This window comes from Pseudorca crassidens, chromosome 10, assembly GCF_039906515.1.
Source record: "Pseudorca crassidens isolate mPseCra1 chromosome 10, mPseCra1.hap1, whole genome shotgun sequence".
In the NCBI taxonomy this organism is placed as follows: Eukaryota; Metazoa; Chordata; class Mammalia; order Artiodactyla; family Delphinidae; genus Pseudorca; species Pseudorca crassidens.
In genome coordinates this window covers 85255453-85270251 of record NC_090305.1, presented here as the reverse complement: position 1 = coordinate 85270251, position 14799 = coordinate 85255453, and the positions used below count along the sequence as shown (strand labels likewise).

The 14799-nt window shown below is 37.5% G+C and overlaps 1 protein-coding gene across 6 annotated transcripts in view; it reads right to left on the bottom strand.

Annotated features, from left to right (window-relative positions):
• The window catches only part of TAFA1 (TAFA chemokine like family member 1), a 770352-nt gene that overhangs the window by 454711 nt on the left and 300842 nt on the right, over positions 1–14799 (bottom strand). The window lies entirely within an intron of this gene.

Here is a 14799-nt window from a genome sequence, read left to right as displayed (position 1 = left end):
AATAATATTACCATACTCCTAGGGTTTGAAAATAAGTCATTTAGCACCTGCAATTGCAATGTTCTCTGCTATCACTGTTTTCCTAGCTTCATTAATTTTTTTTCTTCCAAAGTCAGCATCCATCCTTACAAACCTTTCTCTCCTGCTGTCATCAGAGCATTTTAAGCATTAATCCATGACAAATGGGTGCATTTGATCCATAACTGATTTCTCCGCCTGCCAACTAGAAACAGATACAGTTCTGAAAATGAAAATAAGAATAAAAAATACCTAGGATAACATAAAAATAACATCTACTTACTAAATATGCCATATAAATATTTCATCTACAGCCAAGGGAGGCATCCCAGATGGTAGAGTATTGAAGGCTTTGACCTTTCTGTCACAGGCAGCAATTCTTCTTAAAACAGGGATCAGTTCACAGATTAGACTCACGCAAATGAGGGTGGAGGGAGGGAAGGGGAGAGAGTGAGTAAGCAAGAGCCTTAGGTGTTTGCTATAGGAAGGGGCTCAGTGGAGGAAAGTGCAAGATCTCCCATGGCCCCGAAGGTTTGCTTCACATTCACTTACATGAGGAACTGGGTCTTGTGACACCTATTCATTCCAAAGTCAGCTGTGTGAAAACGGAACAAAACAAAACTGGATGCTTGGTGTCACGTTGCATTTGGTTTGGTTTTGCTTTCTGGATTCACTAACTGGATTACTCTCTTCTTTATAGACTGAATAACTGAAATTTCTGGAGTCTTATCCAAATAGTAAAATAAACTAAGATATCCAAGCTTGGATATCTAAGAATGAAAGAGTACTGCAACAAAAAAATATTATTTCCTAACCACTAAGGCATTTTGTGGTTACCATGAATGCTGCTCACCAAATACCTCCTGCTATCTGCCTTCTGGGAACATGGTAGGCTTGCACTCTGCAGCCTCTTGCCACTGGGTTGAACCACAAGACCAGGTCTGGCCAATGAGTTGTGACATGTGTCACTTCCAAGCTGAAGCACTGATTTGCTAATGTTACCTTCAGACTCTCTGTTTCTTTCCTTCATGATGAACAGTAGAGGCTCCTCCTAATTCTGGATTGAAAATAGCAATGGAGCACAGACTCCAGCCAACCCCAGGGGACAGTACCACAAGCAAGAAATAACTTCCATTGCCTTAAGCCATTGAAAGTTGCAGCTGATTGGTTATCATAGCATCACCTAGCCTACTCTGAAACACATTCATTTCCTTCTTAATTCTGTCCATCAAAACTCAAACTAATGATACTGGAAGAGGCAAAGAATTTTAGTATTATAGTCATTAAGAGCATGGGATCTGGAACCAGATTACCCTAGTTCAAATCCTAGCTTCACTACCTATTAGCTGTTGCACTTTGAGCAAGTTATTCAAACTCTTTGAACCTTACTTCCCTCACTGGTAGAAAGAAGAGAACAAAGTAGCTGCCTCACAGTGGTAAGTGAAGGATTAATGAAATAATATAGAATTCTTAGCACAGTGCCAGGCACATAGTACATAGTAAAAATCTATATTTAGTGTGTATATACTGATAAATCTTAGACACAATCAAGGACCAGGAGTGCTAAATTAACTTTTTAAAGTCAGCCTACACTCTTTGTCTCCTGCTATCTTCAAAGCACATGCACTAATCCATGACAAAGGAGTGCCTTTTACCTGACCTTCTGACCTTCACATTTTTCCAGTGCATCTTCCTTTCTGACTCCAGACCTTCATAATGCTGTTACCTTTACCTGGAATTCTTTGCTGTCCAAACTCCATCCCTAACTCTTGGTCTGACCCTTTCTACTTTTCCCGGTCTCATTTAAAGCATTTTTTTTTTCACAGAAGACTTGACTCAGATCTTAGACCTTTCCTCCACCAAATAACCCCTCCAAGGAAGGAAGGGGATGAATAGATGGTCTTGGAGCTCCTCAGGGTGCTTTAGTAGAACAACAGGGTAATGTCTGTCTTGGCAGGAACCCCACTATATTTATCTAACACTGGCTATAAGATGACAGACACTACGTGAAGCCTCCACTTCCAAATGTTCTATTACAATGAGAACTTTCTCAAATTAGCATTTTTATATTGCTTTCTGTTGATGAATACTACCATACCCACTAGAAAGAACTTTACACCAGATCTTATTCACACAAATAAGTACACCAATAGAGCTTTCTGCTTACAATAATAATAAACTACCCTTACATGTTTTCAACAATTTAATTAAATACAATTAACTCTAGTTTGTTTCGGCAACCTATTAATGTCACAATTGAATATAAATAGGCTCATGAAAAGATTATAATTAATAAATCTTTACACTACTGTAAAATTAGTCTGATGCTCTGCTTGCCAGAAATACTGAACAGCATTTTTGAAGTATGTTAATGAGAACAGTAAAAAAGAGATAATAAAGTTTTATCAAATGATTCGTCAAGACTTCTGTAAGGCTTTGACCTCTTCAGCAGAGAGCTCTTGCAAGTTAGATATGGTTCTTAAGGGACTCTGAAACACTAACTGCAAATTTATCATCATCTTATGATATCTTTAATCCATGCTTCTAACTGTATAGGCTATTCTCTCATGCTAATTCAAATTCCCTGGAGTCTTAAAACATAAGAAACTGACCATTGTCATTTCATTTTTTGTTGTTGCTTTTGCTAAGGCTCAAAACATTAGACACCATGCTACTTAAGCAGTCATTGATACACAAAAACATTTTGTATTCAGAGTAAAAATATAGGGTACACATAAGAGTACACAAAAATGGTACCTTGGGATGAAACCCATGGACATTTAGGCACTAATGTGCTTGTCAGTATATATCTGGGTTTCTTCCTTTAGCTGTTGGGTCCTATGATAGAGGTGAAGGGTTATTGTAAGGACAACACTATGAATGGAAAAAGAAACACCTGAGGAAGTAGGGATAAATGGTATAAGATTTCAGTTGACTAGTGGCTATTTTAATAGAGTTTTAATAGAATTATAACCCATTCTGAGAATCACAAAGCACCAATGCTGACTTTTGGACCACTTCTTGTTAATGAATTATTGGCCAGATATTTAAATTAATTAACCAAACTTCCCTATTATGTGGCAGCATACAGACTCTGCCAAACTTATTGATTAGAGCACCTTCATCAGTAATTACCTACACATCCTGCTGTTGAAAAGAAGGATGCTGTGAGTATTGACCTGGTCATACTGACTTAGAACTCATGGCTAACCCTTACGTATTCCAGAGTAGAGATTAGCCATAAAATCCCTATCTTTTGTCCGTTCTGAGTAAATGGATTTTATTGTCAGAAGTCTCAGATGTGATCATAAAGGGACTAAATAAGTCGAAGTTGTAAAATTTCTATATGCACCATTTTTATAGAATAAAATATTATGGGTATATGTGTTAGTATAAAGCAGTCCTTCTATATCATCTTTGCTTTGACCTTCATATATGTACATAACAATATAATGAGATGCCTTGTGCTGGACACCTACTCTATGGCAGATATAGAACAGACACCATCTCTATACCTTACTCAAGCCTGAAAGGTAGGAATTATATAAACAGGAATCCCCATTTCATGAGTGTGGCTGGGAGAGTTACCATGACTTGCCCACACTTGGAGCTAAGAGTGGTAGACCTCGGACGGGAGCCCCTGGTTTGCCTGGTACACCAGACTGCTCTAATTCCTACAACTCCTTTGGCCAAGAATCACTGGTGACAATGAGGGTGAGGTCAGGCAAAAAAACTGCAATTCAGTTACGTATAAGAACAGCCTAGATCAAGAGTGGACAACCTGTCTCATCTCAAAATTGAACAGGTAAGTCCAGGGAAGGCACTCTGCACAGTATTTGACATTGTAGGTGTTGAACAATGCTGGCTCTGGCAGTGTTTATTGTGGTTGTTTTTGAAATACTACCATGTTTAACAACTCAGGGATTGGAGCACTGTGCTTGGAAGGGTTCACAGGTTCAATCTGGGTAAAAGTACAGAGAGTGCCATAAGTGATGAGCAGTCATGTCCACAACGCATGATCATAGGAAGAGTGGGCTATGCATCAGGAATTTGCCATCACTGGCCATGGGCATATTTTAGAACGAACAAGAGGACTTGTTCTGATGATGAGAGGAATGTGAAAGGGAGACTTCAGGTCTGATTATGTAAGCAATTTCTACCAAACATGTTATTGAGTTACGGGTCTAGCAAGTTTTATTTGAAAGAGAGCAAATTCCATATTTTAGCAAAAAAGATACTGCTGCAAATGATCAAACCACTTACCCGAAAGGTCAGCCCACTTTACAACATTCTAGATAATTTATAAAGTCTCAACATGATAAATGCCAAAAAATCTTATCAGAAAGTTAAATTGCCGTTAGAGAGAATTCTTTTCCAGTGTGAATGATTTCTAACTTCATTTTAAGTAAAACAGAAAAAATACACTGAGTCTAATAAATGCAAATTTATCCTATGCTGCTGCTTCCTTGCCTACGCACAAAAAGGGCCTCCAAAGTCTAAAAGAACTTATCAGGAGACAATAGTTCTGTAAAAAATACTTGAAAATGAGGCGCTGTTAATCCAATAAGCAACGAAAGTATGCTCTCAGCCAGACCTGTTTGCAAAGCAGCACTAAGACTAAAGCATTATTCAGCCACATTAAATTAAAATTATTGCATGATATCGCCAAGCCCAAGACACAGTTAGTTGCGGGCTGATGTAGAACAACGCCCCATAACATAGAAATTTGTTTTGTAATTAAATTAAACCAAGACTAACTTGCTGATATTCCTAGAAGTAGTACTTGGTTGCAATGGAAAGAGCACCTGCCTGAAAGTCAAGGCATAACCTAAGTTTTCCTCTCAGCTTTTAATTACTATCCACAGTTTGCAGTGTTTTATATAATGAGGATAACAGAACTGACCACTTAGGGTTGTGATACAGATCACGTGTCACATGGGAAGGAACCGTCCATAGCAGAGGCTACATACAGTAGAGACTCAGGAACCTGAGCCATTACTCAGGACCCAACAAAATTCTCAACCTTACCCTCCCAAGCTAGATGACCTTGAACAAATCAATTATCTTATTCTTTAAGATATTCCTTATGAGTAAAATGGAAAGATGTTCTAACTCATAAGGTAACTGTAAAGATTCAGTGAAACATCAAATGCTTAGAATCATTCATTCATTCAAGTATTTATTTGACTCTCACCATGAGCCAGACACTGAGTCAGGCATCCCCAGACTGCTGGGTTCCCTACCCTCACAGAACTGACGATCTGATCAGGAAAGGCAGTGTTAAAACAGTGATTATAATAAAGAGGCATTACTATTACTAATGGGAAGCGTAGTTTTCTGTACCTAGTAAGTGGACCATAAACATTTGTTGAATAACATATTAAATTTGTTGTATATTAAAAATAAAAATTTTTATCCTTAGGATTTGATTTACAGATATGCAGTTTCCTCTAATATAATAACCAGATTTCAAAAATCAATGGTAGTAACATATTTTGTCTTGTATTACACAAAGGTAACAATAATTCAAAGGTGTGAAGGGCCTCATGGGACCCAGAGAGTCTGGCCAGAACACAGTTGCTGCATTTGTTGTTAATTAACTGACTTGCTTTCCACAGAGACTCAAATTGTGGAAACAGGGCTTCTTTCCTCCATTTTAACTAGCTGTTCATCTGTGATCATCAGTGTACATTGATAAGGCAGCCTTTAGATTACAAAACAGTAACAACAACAATAAAATCTTGCTTTCCCTTTAATTGCAATAATATAAAGTTTCTCCAGCTAGTTTAGGGCCTATAGACAGTTAGGTCACTGCCCTACCTTGTCCCCCCTTACTTGCCAATAAGATTTTAATTGTCCTGTTCCCTCCAGTTTGGTACACTACCCCTTGATCCTCTCCCACAAACTCAATTCCTACCCAATTCAAAGCCCAACACAAAATCCAGTCCTTTATGAGGGCTTCCCAAATCCTCTCTGGTCAGAGTGAATTGCTTCACGTTTCACGATCAAGAGCACCTGCTTGGTTAGAGCTCTTACAGCAAGCAGCTTTGCATCACTGACATAGAGTAAGAGGAGAATAGGGAAAGGAATCAAAAATTTCTGGATGTAACAAAAAGAAAGTTCTGCAACTCTTAGAAGTTGAGAGAATTGCTGAAGATCCACTATTTTAAACCATAGTTACTGGACATTTGTGGCTATTTAAATTTGATTTAATCACACTTTTGGATCTTTTTCTTATTTTTTAAATGAAATATTTCATGGCATGCACTTTTGGATAGGAGAGGGATCCTAGAGATGGTCAGTCAATGAACCAACAGGGACAGTCAAAGACTCTCAACTTTCTCAACTTGCATGCCCGTGTCAATCAATTGATAGGTGATGCCCGGAGAAGGACTGAAAAAGTTTCTGAAATCACATCTAGGCTCTGTGGGAACAAACACTGATTGATTCCCTAGGCCTATGATAGATAGAGGGCTGCAGATTGGCAGCATGTATGCCATAAATCTGCTTTTACGTCTAAACGATCCTGGGAGTAGCTGTCAAAAATGTTGCCCTACAAATGTTCACCCAGTGACCTAGTTTCTCAAGCACATGTCCAGTACATGGCATCTTGCTCTTTCATCAGATAAAGAGATTTAAGAAGATACAAAAACAATTCAACTTAATAAGGTCTCATCTGAGAAGCTTCCAAACAGTATCTTCTCCTGTCTTACATCTTATTTTATTTCAGAAAAAAATGGGTTTTTAAAAATTTTTTGCCATCTCACACATTTTTTAATTCAGAGTTTCAGTAGGGCTGGTCTCTAGATACAGTTTCTTCGTAGAACAGTGAGGTTCAAATTTTCCTGATTACAGCACCCCAAGGAGGTGAAATATCCAATTCCTACCTGTTTCCACTTTCAGCGGGAAAATATTTAGATAATAAATACTTAGGTAATAAATACTTGGAAAGATGCATTTATGAATCACTCATTGTTTTTATAAAATAAGTTAAGCTTATTAATATGCTAATATATTATGAAACAATGTCCTACAGACATAAAAATAATCCAAAAATGTTACTTACCTTGAGAATTTATGTTGCATAGGTTCATGGGCATATAAACAATGTCACTAGACAAGTATCACCATACAAATAAGTTTGAGAGTGATTACATATACATGTTTTACAATAAGAATATACATGAATCATTTCTGAATCACAACTCAAGAATATCTTAAAGTCTAATCCTTAGGAAATTTAAAAGCCTAAATATGCAAATATGCATCATTACAGACTATAGGGTTAATGAAACAGCCCACGGCACACTTAATTGATAATGATGAAACTAAAGCAACACTAATTTATAATTAAAAAGCAAGGGCCACAGCAATGGAAAATCACTAACAACTCAAACAACACTCAACATGCACTGATAACAAATTATCCTTCCCCAAGTTGCATGAATTCTAATTATTTGCATGCAGGCACTTCGCAATGTTTCCAAGAGCTAGCAGCCAGTTTTCTTAGCAGAATACTGAATTAAGGAAGCTCGGTAAACCTTAGTTACATGTCATTCTAGTAGAAGGATAACTCAGTCACTATACTAATAAGTAGCCTATGTTCATATGCAAAATGAATATACATAAAATCTTTAATCATTTACCCAAAAGAATAACAACCACAGCAAAAACAAAACGCCTTGGGTTTCAAGATAAATTTATAACCCTCTAGTGGACTACAGACTAGATTTTGAGAAGTTTAATAAAGTATTAAATAAAGGGTTTTATATAGACATCACTATGCTGCCTGATGATTCCCTTGGTTTATTACATTTACAGATTACTCTTTCTCCCTAGCCTTAATCTAAAGGAAAGTTAATTGATTTTTAGCCAAGATTCAAATGAGACCTCTCTTTAGGCCATTGGCCTTGTAACACTAATTCTCTCTGTTTATCAGACCCCCCCAGTAATACCAGTTAGCTGCATATAAAAGGTTCGGAGACACACAGCGTTTTAGCATGTTGGTTATAACTCAGAGTAGGACTCACCCGTGGGCATAATTTTAAAGGAGGCCAAAACAGATCTGCATAGGAATTCCCCTTTTAGTCCCACCGCCTTCACCTCTCTCCACTGTGCTTGCATAAATTCATTAGGGATCGTAAAATGTTGGAGCTGGAGATAATCTTATCTAAGGTCACACACTGACAGCCTGCAGGTGGGACATATCCCTGAATCAAGTTTTGTTTGGCCCACCTGACGTTTAAAAGATAAAGAAATTACACATAAAATTCTAGGTTTCTGATTTGCCTTGAAATATCAGATGATCCGGTCACCTTGAGCCCATCTCAGGAGTAGCTAAGGATGCACTGTGCCCTCTAGATGTGCCTATGCTCTTAAGTTGCCACAGTTTTCAGCATTTTATAATGTCTGGCCTCTAGGCTGATCCAATTATTTTTGTTAACGACCTTGTCTGTGAAGCTATTTGCCTTCTCCGTCTATGAAATCACCCAGAAAGTTTTCACATAGCTTTAGCAAGGGCTTTTTAAATATACAAAGGTGATTTGTACACCTTCTTGCTCTATCAAATGGATGAAGTCAATGAATCAATTCCTTGGGCAGCTTAAAGCATCTTTATTTGGCAGAATATACTTCACTATTTGTGGAATGCAAATCCTTGGAGATCACCTCCCTGGAGCTGCTAGGAACAATATGAAAACCATTGATTCCCTCCAACTTTCTCATCTGGAGCCCTGCAATTGACAACTTACGTGAGATGCTGAAAGCACCAGCGTCCTACTCCTACCCTGGTGCTCTTTCTTCATCACCATTAGGTATTAAAAAAAAGGCTTAATGTGGTGCTTTCTCACCAATATTTGCATTTTTTAAAGACATAAAGTTCTTGCCTAGTTGATCAGCAAATATTGATTGAATACCTACACAATATTTATTCAGTGGGAAGGATGACCTGCTGGCCTGCGGACTCTCATCCAGGATCTGTTGTCAATTTCAGGAGCATTGAAATCCTTTCCCCGCCCCCGCCCCCCCCCCCCCCACGACCCCGTGTGGCAATTCATCTAAATCTGGAAGCGGGCATTTATTCACTTCAAAGCATAAGACTCAATAGGTCCATTCTTCATCCACATGAATGGGAAATCAGAAAAACCCTTTGGATGTACAAAGACTCAGCTTGTATTTATTCTTGGGTATAAAGGAAGCATGCCTTGAAGTGAAGGTCTAGTAAGGGCACAGTTAAGGTAAACACAGGTAATTCTATCAACAGAACAATGGCCTTTGCTGAGGGGAGGTCTTCCTCCCTTCTAGACTGAGGGGGAGTTTGCTTGGTCTCCTTCCTTGCATGGAGGATGGATTCACTTAATGAGTAAGCAGATCACTCTGCATATCTATGCATCTTCTGAGAGAAAATTGCTGTGATAATATTCTTTCTGTTTTCTTTCTCTGGAATTTTATTATATAAAGTTCAGGAAAGAGAAAGAAACAGTGGGCCAAGAGGGTTCCCTAAATGCTTTGAGGACATTATATTTGGAGAATCCAATTAATTTATACAAACTGTTAACAAAATAATGCATCTTCTCTTTATCCTAAAGAAAGGAAAAATTGCTTGTCTGGTGTTATTTTCTCCCTTCTGCAAAGACGAAGTGAATTTTTTTCTTGTTATCAAAAGATTTGAAAGCAAAAGGCCTTTCCCTATTTGCTAAGTGAAGTTTCCTTTTCAGATCCTCAAGGCCACACCTATAATGTTTTTTAATCTATAGAAAAAAAAAACCAAAACCCTCGTGCTGTGACTGAAAACCTTAGGGATTTAATTTTTTACTGCATTTGTAAGTTTGTTCTTTGGACCATTTTGACTAATGTAATGGCTGTCAAATACGGTCAAATATCTACCCAAAGATACTGCACAGATACACACATACATACGTGCATATGTTACAGTGACAATTTAGTCTTTATACCACTCTCTATTTGAGGTATGTCCTTTTTATAAACACACATACAGATACACATGCATCCAACCATACACACACAAATACTCACACACAAGTAGGAAAAAATAAGGGAGAGTTCAAGATTCCACCAGAACAGTCATTCCTTTTTTCCTTAATAATTTAACACATATTTTCTGAGCACCTACTATATGCCAAGTTCCTTACTAGAAGCAAGAGATAAAAAGATGAATTTTATAGGATTCCAGGATTATCTTGGCTCACACTTCTCAAAGCATGTGATATGAATAGGCACTGTAGCTGTTGTCCAAATAAAAGAAGTTTGGAAAATTTTAGTTAAACACAGTCAGGCTTCTTATCTGTAAATCTTTCCAGAACTTTCATACACACACATGCACTGCAAATCTCTAAGAGAAGAACATATCATGCAGTGAGTGCTTCCCCAACAGTTAATAGCTTTTTTCCAATGAGCATTTTGAGGGGACAGTGTTTTGTGTACTGCGAAATGCTGGCCTAAACATTTTATAGGATTAAGGCTCTTAGAAGGAAAACGGGCTCATGATACTTTGCTACCTATATTTCCTTCTTTTTCCTTAAACTGGGAACATTGATACATTTCTAATTTAATCATAAAACTCTCTACAGCAAATATTTTAAGCTTTTCATTAAAAATCAATATATGCCCATCCTAGAAATGAACCTGAAAAAATTTCAAAATTGTAGGAAACAAAAAGTCCAAGTCAATGCAGTCCTCCCACTAGGTTTAACTAACACTGTAAAAAGAATGTTTATATCTCTTCCTACATTTTTCATACATGTGCAAATATTTATTTTCTCCAAACTATTTTGAAGCTGAGTATTCTGTTCCTTGTCTTCTTCACCCGGCAGTAAATCATGGGCACTTTTCCACAAGAGTACATATGAACATATCTCATCCACTGCAACGGCTACATTGAATGCCACTGAGCAGATTCACCATGATTATTTTACCAGTCCCCTTTTGATGGAGATGAAACTCCTCTCTAATTTTTTGCCATTAAAATTATTGTTGTAGTGACTAAACCTTAAACATACATCTTTTTAAACCTGTCCAATCATTTTCTTAGGATAAGCATCTAGAAATGGAATTGTATCAGGACTGGCACATTTTACATTTTGGAAAACAGTGCAAAACTGTTTTCAAAAAAACGCTGTACCAATTTATACACTCAAGCTTTGAAATTTTCACACAGAGTTCAAAATTGGAAGACTAAAAAGGAGTTGAGTTTTCATCTTAAATGAACTTTAAGAAATGAACAATTGAAGACTAATGTTCATTAGTGCCAGTTCTAAAAATTTGTTTGCAGTGTCGTATAAAATGGAGGCCATGGGCTTGAGCTCACATAAGTACTTTGATAGCACTGTAATAACTCTCTTATAAGTTCACGGGATGGTCAGAAAATCTTTATTTGCATCTCTACCTGATTTTGATATTTTGGGGTCTCATCAAATGCCCATGGCTGCTCTCTGACTCTAGGGTGAGGTCAACATCGTCAATCAGATGATCAATGGATTGTCACCAGCACCAGTTACCCCAAATAACAACCTGTCTGTTCCAATCCTTAGACCAGTTCACTACACTTAGCAATCTAGTATTGGTACGTATTCTGAGAAAGCCAATATGCAACCACTGGTATTCTCACTATTTCTTTTATACTGCAATTATAAAACAACCCTTTATTGTAAGGAACCTTGGTATTCTAATGTGGATTCCTTAGGCAGCTTTCAATAAAGTGATATTGAACAGTAAGCAAAAATAATTATAAGGCATATAAGAACTTTTTTAATATTTACCCAAAAACAATCATGCTTTAAAATGGACGATGGTGTTCAGTATGTAATAAGTCACAAACGAATACCTCTAAATACACAGTTGGCTTCATAAAGCTTTAAATCAGACCGAGGATAAGTTACACAGACAATTCTATTCAGAGTCATCTTTTTATACTTCTATACACCCTTGTCAATAAAATAGCATCGACTCAAGAATAAATGATTCATAAGGCATTTACAACTTCTTGTCTCATGTAATTTATCTTTATAATTTTAAATTACTAAAGAACCCCAAAGATCTTTTCTCACTAAAGTATTGTGAAGTCATCCATATTTTATTAAGTTTCAAGGACAACCTCCCACACCACACCCACACTCAAAATTAAGTAACCATTAAAATCGCTGTGAAAATTCGTATACCCGTAAGGGCAAAAAACTAACCGTACATTAGAAAGTTGCGTTTAGCAAACCATTCATTTTTTTTTACCTGTTACACAACAACTAGTGATTATAAAGAGTTGAAGCTGTCTATTTCAATATCCTGAAACAATGGAACACCACTCTGAGTTTGCATTGTTCAGTCTATCTTTTTTAAATTAAGTGTCCTTCTTCTAGCTTCACTGTACATATTTTTTTTAAAGTCATGAGTATTCTTCAAGTTATTAAGGTAATTTCCTACGTCGGTCCCAAAATAAAAAACTTGATTTAGCCAAATATTAAATTATTGATATTACAAATCTGTTAATCTATAGCACATTTTACTTATTTGTGTAATATTAAAATTCACTTTCATTTGATTGACTGTTTTAATCTTCCTTAACTAGTGAGTCACTGAAAATAAATGGTGCAATCGTAATACGATAAATATGAAAAATAGGAAGTACTTAGGGACTGCAGAGGAATACATTAAAATCAGTCCATTTTCTAGTTAACATATTCTCATTCTGTTTGTGTGCAAACCCAGTGCATTGAGAAGACAGATCACAAATTCGCGGCCTCACAGAAACATTGTGCTGATACTATGTTCTGACAGCAGAAATTGGCCCAAAGCTCTAACCATTTCGCCTGAAGGACCCTGACTGGCTGGTACCATCCAGGGGCAGCACAGTCTGAACAAGGGGAACATCGTGTCAAATTCCACTCGTCTGTCAGTGTAGTGGATTATTTCTTGAGATACTGAGATTGGCTGCTTGGGATCAGAGCACCATCCGTCTTACCACGCAGGGGACGTGAAGCTGCCCGTAAGAGCGTGGAGAGAGGGGGACCAGCCGTTCCTAAGCAGGTGAGGAGGCAGCTGTAAAGCCTTCACTCCATCCAGGGCTTTGAGTGAAAGATGTGTCCTTTTTCACATTTCCCAGATACTTGATATGCACACGGTGTCTGCCTGCTCCTGCTTCATGAAAGAGGTGATTTTTCAAGCTTAGGCAAATGTGGCAAAGCTCAGGGTCTGCTGGTGTCTCATTTTTTCTCATCATGTCACTTGTTTTAACCGATTTGAGAAAATGAGATTATGTTTTTCCTTTTTGCTCATTTATCCAGCTATTTATTTATTTATTTGCTCATTGAAGGGGGGATTATCACAGATAACTAGCCTTGATTTCTCTCTTGTTTTCATACACATTTCATTAGTGTCCCTGAAGATTTAAGACCTACGAAGTGAAACATCACAAGTCTCATCACAAAAAGCATATATTTACTCTTAAAATCAAAACCGAAGATTGCATTAAAGAAGATTGTATTTCTGACTGAAATAATCTAGAATATTGCTATGTCTAAGATCTATTGCTTTAATCTTTGCAGTGATTGTTGAAAAACCCAAGAAAGTTGAATAAACCTAATACCTAGAACCATTGGACTTTAGTTAATATCATTTTCATCTTTCTACATCTAGGAGGGAGTATTTATAGTTGTTATCATTTCATTGATGAATCTGAAATGGGTCTCAAATGTATAAACGCTTGGGGTTGAAACTGGCTTCAGTGCTGCAGTTTTTGGGGGTATTTGAGGCACAGATGAACCACACACTGACGATAATAAGCAATTACTAAGAGGAGACAATGGAAAAAAATACTGAGTTTAATTGCGGACAGAGCCCAATGATGTATTTCCCAGTTTAAAATTACTGTATTTTGATAATAAGCCCCATAAAGACATAAGTTTGTTATAAGTAGCATAGCCATAACCCTCCACCAAAAAAATCTAATATATTTACTGATTAAGAGAGACAGTCTACGTGAAAGCTCATTGCAAACTGTACCGTATTTCTTGACTGTATGCACAGGGCACAAAATAAGACAGGTAGCATTTGGTCTTATATTCTAGCCAGGTACCACACAGTTAAAAATGACAGCAAGATTAAAAACAAGATTGTTGTTACTATGTGGATCATTAGCTGTGTGAACAGCAAAATGTCACTCATTCAACATCTGTGATATGCACATTTGTAGTCTACTAAGGGAGGATGCCAGTAATTCCTGATCTTTCTGAAGAGCTTTACATTTTACAAAGCACTTTCGTGAAGATTATTTTATTTACACTCCCCACAATATCCCTAAATGGGAAATTGGGCCCAGAGAAGAAAAATGACTTGCCCAAGGTCATGTCACTAATGTTAAGTGACAGAGACGACGGCCCAGCCTAAGTTCTGCCATCCTCAAGTGCCACCCCTCACCACTTCCACCATGGCCACCTTTCAAAATGGGTCTGCAGTTCAAATGAGTCCGTGTATTGACATAACTTGAAAATTTTCACGAATTACGTGAAGGTGCTCACATCTCTTCAAAAAGGCTACTTGGCAAGATTGTGCTCTGTACTGGGAGCCATTAGTTCCTCCTTGGGAAACAGGCTCTGGAGATGAAATCAGACCAAAGTCCCCAATGGCAGGTATTAGCTGTGTGATCTCAGGCAAGTCGCTCAGACCCTCAGAACTTCAGTCTCCTGAGCAACAGGGTGGGAAATTACACCTACTTGAATAAGAATTAAGCGAAGCAAGGTGAATTAACCGTAACAGTGCGCCTAAAGCACT